This window comes from Pseudophryne corroboree, unplaced genomic scaffold (assembly GCF_028390025.1).
Source record: "Pseudophryne corroboree isolate aPseCor3 unplaced genomic scaffold, aPseCor3.hap2 scaffold_2629, whole genome shotgun sequence".
In the NCBI taxonomy this organism is placed as follows: Eukaryota; Metazoa; Chordata; class Amphibia; order Anura; family Myobatrachidae; genus Pseudophryne; species Pseudophryne corroboree.
In genome coordinates this window covers 25,500-31,581 of record NW_026969289.1, presented here as the reverse complement: position 1 = coordinate 31,581, position 6,082 = coordinate 25,500, and the positions used below count along the sequence as shown (strand labels likewise).

Genomic DNA, 6,082 nt, shown 5'->3' with positions numbered 1-6,082 from the left:
TGAATGCTAGCTAGCTGAATGTTTAAATCCTTTTTTCCTGCAGCATACCAATGCGGAAGATTCCATGGAACCAGGGATCCTTCCATTGAGAAATACATGCTGCCTGGATGACTGCACTGTGCAAATTAAATCACGGAGCCAGTTGGCTTGTGGGTGGCTCTGGTGACTAGGTGTATAGGTGGGCGGTGTGTCGGAGGTGGAGCACATGCAAATGATTGTGTATCATCCAGCTAGTGAGAGACAAAACTCACGCAGGAGTGTGCCTGCTTGTCAGTGGGTTATGCACCTTGCAAGACGTCAAATCTACATGGAGCAGCTGGAGGGGACAAGAGTAGGTTTGCAAAATATAGATAGAAGAGCATATATGCTGGCGCATTCTCCATGATTGTGTCAGCTTATGTTTTGGTGCACTGCACTTTCCTTCACCCCATTTCGGCCTATGGCTAAGTTTTAGCCGTTTTGGTTAAGATCAAGTGTAGTCGCTTCTTGGCCTTTTGGCTAAGATCAAGTGTAGTATCTGTTCGAGGGAAAAACAGGGTGGAGTATCTGTTCTTACACTAGGAGCGTGAGAGGTTCCTAGATGTGGAATGGAGAAACACCTTGTGGAGTACCATGCCGGGGTGTGGCAAGGCCTCTGGTTGAGTATTCCTACCTCGTAAGGGCTTATGGCACCCTTACGTGGCTGAGGAACAGTCTGGTCTAGTATCCACTCTCGTACTGGGGGTTGACCCTGGCATAGAGCAGGTATGAAGCTTGGTCTGGCTGAAGGGCCGGGAGCGGCTTCGAAGCTCGAGGTGATATGTGCCCTTAGGGTGAAAACCCTAAGGGTGCCTTAACTTGCACTGGTGTAGACGCCTTGCACTTTAATGGCACTAGCACTATGCACTCCCAACTTCTGTTGCACCTTATCCTTTGCCCTGGCCTTTTGGCTAGGGCAAGGACAATTTTTATCCCCCTCCCCGGCCTTTTGGCTGGGGCTTATTTATTTGATTGGAAAAGCACAGCACTTATATTTGTTTTTTGTAGTGTGTCACGTTCACGTTTTTTCGTTTTGGGGTTTAGGTGAGACCCTTATGGGCCACCCACTCTCCTTCGATGCTGAGGTCCTCTCCACGGGGTGAGGACCAGACGCAGTTTTCGGTCCTCAGGGGGACGCTTCGGCCAACCCTGGGGACACACGAGGGTCCCTCTGCGCTTCGGCAAGGGGGGACCCACAGTCCCTATTTCCCCTCAGTAGGCCTTTTGGCTCTGAGGGGTAGGGGAGTAACGGGGCCCTTCTCCTTTGGGAGAGGGTCCAAGTACCTATGCCCCCAGCACGTTTGCGCACAGACACTGGGTGATGGAGCACCGCACCTCGGGCTTCAAGTAAAAAAAAAAAAAAAAAAAAAAAAATGTAGTCGCTTCTTGGCCTTTTGGCTGCAATCTTGTATCGTGGTTGAAGGGTCTGCTGGAGGGATCATTTTCTTTGTTGGTGAAAAACCGAAGATATTCCAGGATGGAAGGTTTGGGAACACTATCTGTTTTTCAGTTGTGGAAGAGCAGAAAGACCGGATTGGACTACATTCTATAGTAAAGGATATCTTTCTATTTATTGACCCTCCCCTTATACAGTATGTGTCTGTCTTTCAATAAAGCTTCGGGCTTGTGATTCCCTCCACCCTCTTACACTCCACACCCATATTAACTGTTGTAATATTGTATAGTTTAAATGTATAGGGCAGTTCATGATTTATAGTGTAGGCTGGCCTGTGCTGTAGATCATGAACTGTACTATACCGTCTGCATTTGTATTGTGTTTTGGCTGTGCTGCAACATGGTACTTATGTGTGTAATGTTTATGTATGTTTTTTTTCTTCTTTATGTCAATAAAGACTGCTTTTTCAATCCAATATCTGAAAACAATCAATGTTCGTCTTTGATGGCAATAGTAGTAGTATGATATTTGCTGCTTTTGAAAGCCAATATCTGATATGTCCCCTATCTGGGGACCATATATTAAATGGCTTTTCAGAAAAGATGGGAGATGAGCTTTCAGTACTTGCAGGACCGATGCACATTTCCTATTCTATCCTCCAAAAACAGATTCAGTTGCATTTTCCAGTGTGTTTTGGATGCGCCTTTGCAAATGTCTTACATCAACAAACTTATTTAGTACTATTTTGCAAATAGGGTTACATTGTCGCAACATTGTGTTCCCTAATTGCTTGATTTTTTTAAATACAACAATTGATAAAGACACCTGAAAACTGCTCTGTGGAGTCTTATTTTGTGTCTACTGCTTATCTACATTTAATTCCCTACCTCTAATCAAGGCATTTTTAAATGCTGGGGGCTGCCAGGACTTTAGATCTGAATTCGAATGTACTTGTGATCTAACTTAATGTCCTACATCTAAATTCATTCCTAAATTCACTACTTACATTAATCCTGTAGTTGGGCATTTTGGGCCTTTGATTGTGGGCATTGTTTTGTGTCCAGACCAGCGGCAGGTGGTGTGCATTTGTTGGAAAGGCATCGAAGACCTCCGATACGCTGTATCTCCAGATGTGTGTCTCCCTCAAGTGGCTGTCAGCAAATGCATGCTAGACACCCCATTCCAAGCTGATTGTGACATCACGGAACACGCATCATAAAACAGGCATGCTAGAACATGGGTCTTCAACCTGCGACCCTCCAGCTGCTGTGGAACTACACATCCCAGCATGCCCTGCCTCATTTTTAGCATACCTTAATAGCAAAATTGTGGCAGGGCATGCTGGGATGTGTAGTTTCACAGCAGCTGGAGGGCCACAGGGTGAAGACCCATGTGCTAGAGCCAAGCCGCAGGTAAATTGAATGCTAGCTAGCTGAATGTTTAAATCCTTTTTTCCCGCAGCATACCAATGCGGAAGATTCCATGGAACCAGGGATCCTTCCATTGAGAAATACATGCTGCCTGGATGACTGCACTGTGCAAATTAAATCACGGAGCCAGTTGGCTTGTGGGTGGCTCTGGTGACTAGGTGTATAGGTGGGCGGTGTGTCGGAGGTGGAGCACATGCAAATGATTGTGTATCATCCAGCTAGTGAGAGACAAAACTCACGCAGGAGTGTGCCTGCTTGTCAGTGGGTTATGCACCTTGCAAGACGTCAAATCTACATGGAGCAGCTGGAGGGGACAAGAGTAGGTTTGCAAAATATAGATAGAAGAGCATATATGCTGGCGCATTCTCCATGATTGTGTCAGCTTATGTTTTGGTGCACTGCACTTTCCTTCACCCCATTTCGGCCTATGGCTAAGTTTTAGCCGTTTTGGTTAAGATCAAGTGTAGTCGCTTCTTGGCCTTTTGGCTGCAATCTTGTATCGTGGTTGAAGGGTCTGCTGGAGGGATCATTTTCTTTGTTGGTGAAAAACCGAAGATATTCCAGGATGGAAGGTTTGGGAACACTATCTGTTTTTCAGTTGTGGAAGAGCAGAAAGACCGGATTGGACTACATTCTATAGTAAAGGATATCTTTCTATTTATTGACCCTCCCCTTATACAGTATGTGTCTGTCTTTCAATAAAGCTTCGGGCTTGTGATTCCCTCCACCCTCTTACACTCCACACCCATATTAACTGTTGTATTATTGTATAGTTTAAATGTATAGGGCAGTTCATGATTTATAGTGTAGGCTGGCCTGTGCTGTAGATCTTGAACTGTACTATACCATCTGCATTTGTATTGTGTTTTGGCTGTGCTGCAACATGGTACTTATGTGTGTAATGTTTATGTATGTTTTTTTTCTTCTTTATGTCAATAAAGACTGCTTTTTCAATCCAATATCTGAAAACAATCAATGTTCGTCTTTGATGGCAATAGTAGTAGTATGATATTTGCTGCTTTTGAAAGCCAATATCTGATATGTCCCCTATCTGGGGACCATATATTAAATGGCTTTTCAGAAAAGATGGGAGATGAGCTTTCAGTACTTGCAGGACCGATGCACATTTCCTATTCTATCCTCCAAAAACAGATTCAGTTGCATTTTCCAGTGTGTTTTGGATGCGCCTTTGCAAATGTCTTACATCAACAAACTTATTTAGTACTATTTTGCAAATAGGGTTACATTGTCGCAACATTGTGTTCCCTAATTGCTTGATTTTTTTAAATACAACAATTGATAAAGACACCTGAAAACTGCTCTGTGGAGTCTTATTTTGTGTCTACTGCTTATCTACATTTAATTCCCTACCTCTAATCAAGGCATTTTTAAATGCTGGGGGCTGCCAGGACTTTAGATCTGAATTCGAATGTACTTGTGATCTAACTTAATTTCCTACATCTAAATTCATTCCTAAATTCACTACTTACATTAATCCTGTAGTTGGGCATTTTGGGCCTTCGATTGTGGGCATTGTTTTGTGTCCAGACCAGCGGCAGGTGTGTGCATTTGTTGGAAAGGCATCGAAGACCTCTGATACGCTGCATCTCCTGATGTGTGTCTCCCTCAAGTGGCTGTCAGCAAATGCATGCTAGACACCCCATTCCAAGCTGATTGTGACATCACGGAACACGCAACATAGAACAGGCATGCTAGAACATGGGTCTTCAACCTGCGACCTTCCCACTGCTGTGGAACTACACATCCCAGCATGCCCTGCCTCAGTTTTAGCATACCTTAATAGCAAAATTGTGGCAGGGCATGCTGGGATGTGTAGTTTCACAGCAGCTGGAGGGCCACAGGATGAAGACCCATGTGCTAGAGCCAAGCCGCAGGTAAATTGAATGCTAGCTAGCTGAATGTTTAAATCCTTTTTTCCCGCAGCATACCAATGCGGAAGATTCCATGGAACCAGGGATCCTTCCATTGAGAAATACATGCTGCCTGGATGACTGCACTGTGCAAATTAAATCACGGAGCCAGTTGGCTTGTGGGTGGCTCTGGTGACTAGGTGTTTAGGTGGGCGGTGTGTCGGAGGTGGAGCACATGTAAATGATTGTGTATCATCCAGCTAGTGAGAGAGAAAACTAACGCAGGAGTGTGCCTGCTTGTCAGTGGGTTATGCACCTTGCAAGACATCAAATCTACATGGAGCAGCTGGAGGGGCAAGAGTAGGTTTGCAAAATATAGATAGAAGAGCATATATGCTGGCGCATTCTCCATGATTGTGTCAGCTTATGTTTTGGTGCACTGCACTTTCCTCCACCCCATTTCGGCCTATGGCTAAGTTTAAGCCATTTTGGTTAAAATCAAGTGTAGTCGCTTCTTGGCCTTTTAGCTGCAATCTTGTATCGTGGTTGAAGGGTCTGCTGGAGGGATCATTTTCTTTGTTGGTGAAAAACCGAAGATATTCCAGGATGGAAGCCTTCGGAACGCTATCCTTTTTTCAGTTGTGGAAGAGCAGAAAGACCGGATTGGACTACATTCTATAGTAATGGATATCTTTCTATTTATTGACCCTCCCCTTATATGTGTCTGTCTTTGAATAAAGCTTCGGGCTTGTGATTCCCTCCACCCTCTTACACTCCACACCCATAGCCTTATTAACTGTTGTATTATTGTATAGTATAAATGTATAGGGCAGTTCATGATTTATAGTGTTATCTGGCCTGTGCTGTAGGTCTTGAAATGTACTATACCGTCTGCATTTGTATTGTGTTTTGGCTGTGCTGCAACATGGTACTTATGTGTGTAATGTTTATGTATGTTTATTTTCTTCTTTATGTCAATAAAGACTGCTTTTTCAATCCAATATCTGAAAACAATCAATGTTCATCTTTGATGGCAATAGCAGTAGTATGATATTTGCTGCCAATATCTGATATGTCCCCTATCTGGGAACCATATATTAAATGGCTTTTCAGAAAAGGGAGCTGGGAGAAGAGCTTTCAGTACTTGCAGAACCGATGCACATTTCCTATTCAATCCTCCAAAAACAGATTCAGTTGCATATTCCAGTGTGTTTTGGATGCACCTTTGCAAATGTCTTACATCAACAAACTTATTTATTACTATTTTGCAAATAGGGTTACATTGTCGCAACATTGTGTTCCCTAATTTCTTGATTTTTATAAATGCAACAATTGATAAAGACACCTGAAAACTGCTCTGTGGAGTC

General features: G+C 43.6%; 1 pseudogene; it reads left to right on the top strand.

Moving 5' to 3' along the window:
• Window positions 1-478: 478 nt before the first annotated feature.
• Window positions 479-602, top strand: LOC135013046 (U2 spliceosomal RNA; annotated as a pseudogene).
• Window positions 603-6,082: the final 5,480 nt, after the last annotated feature.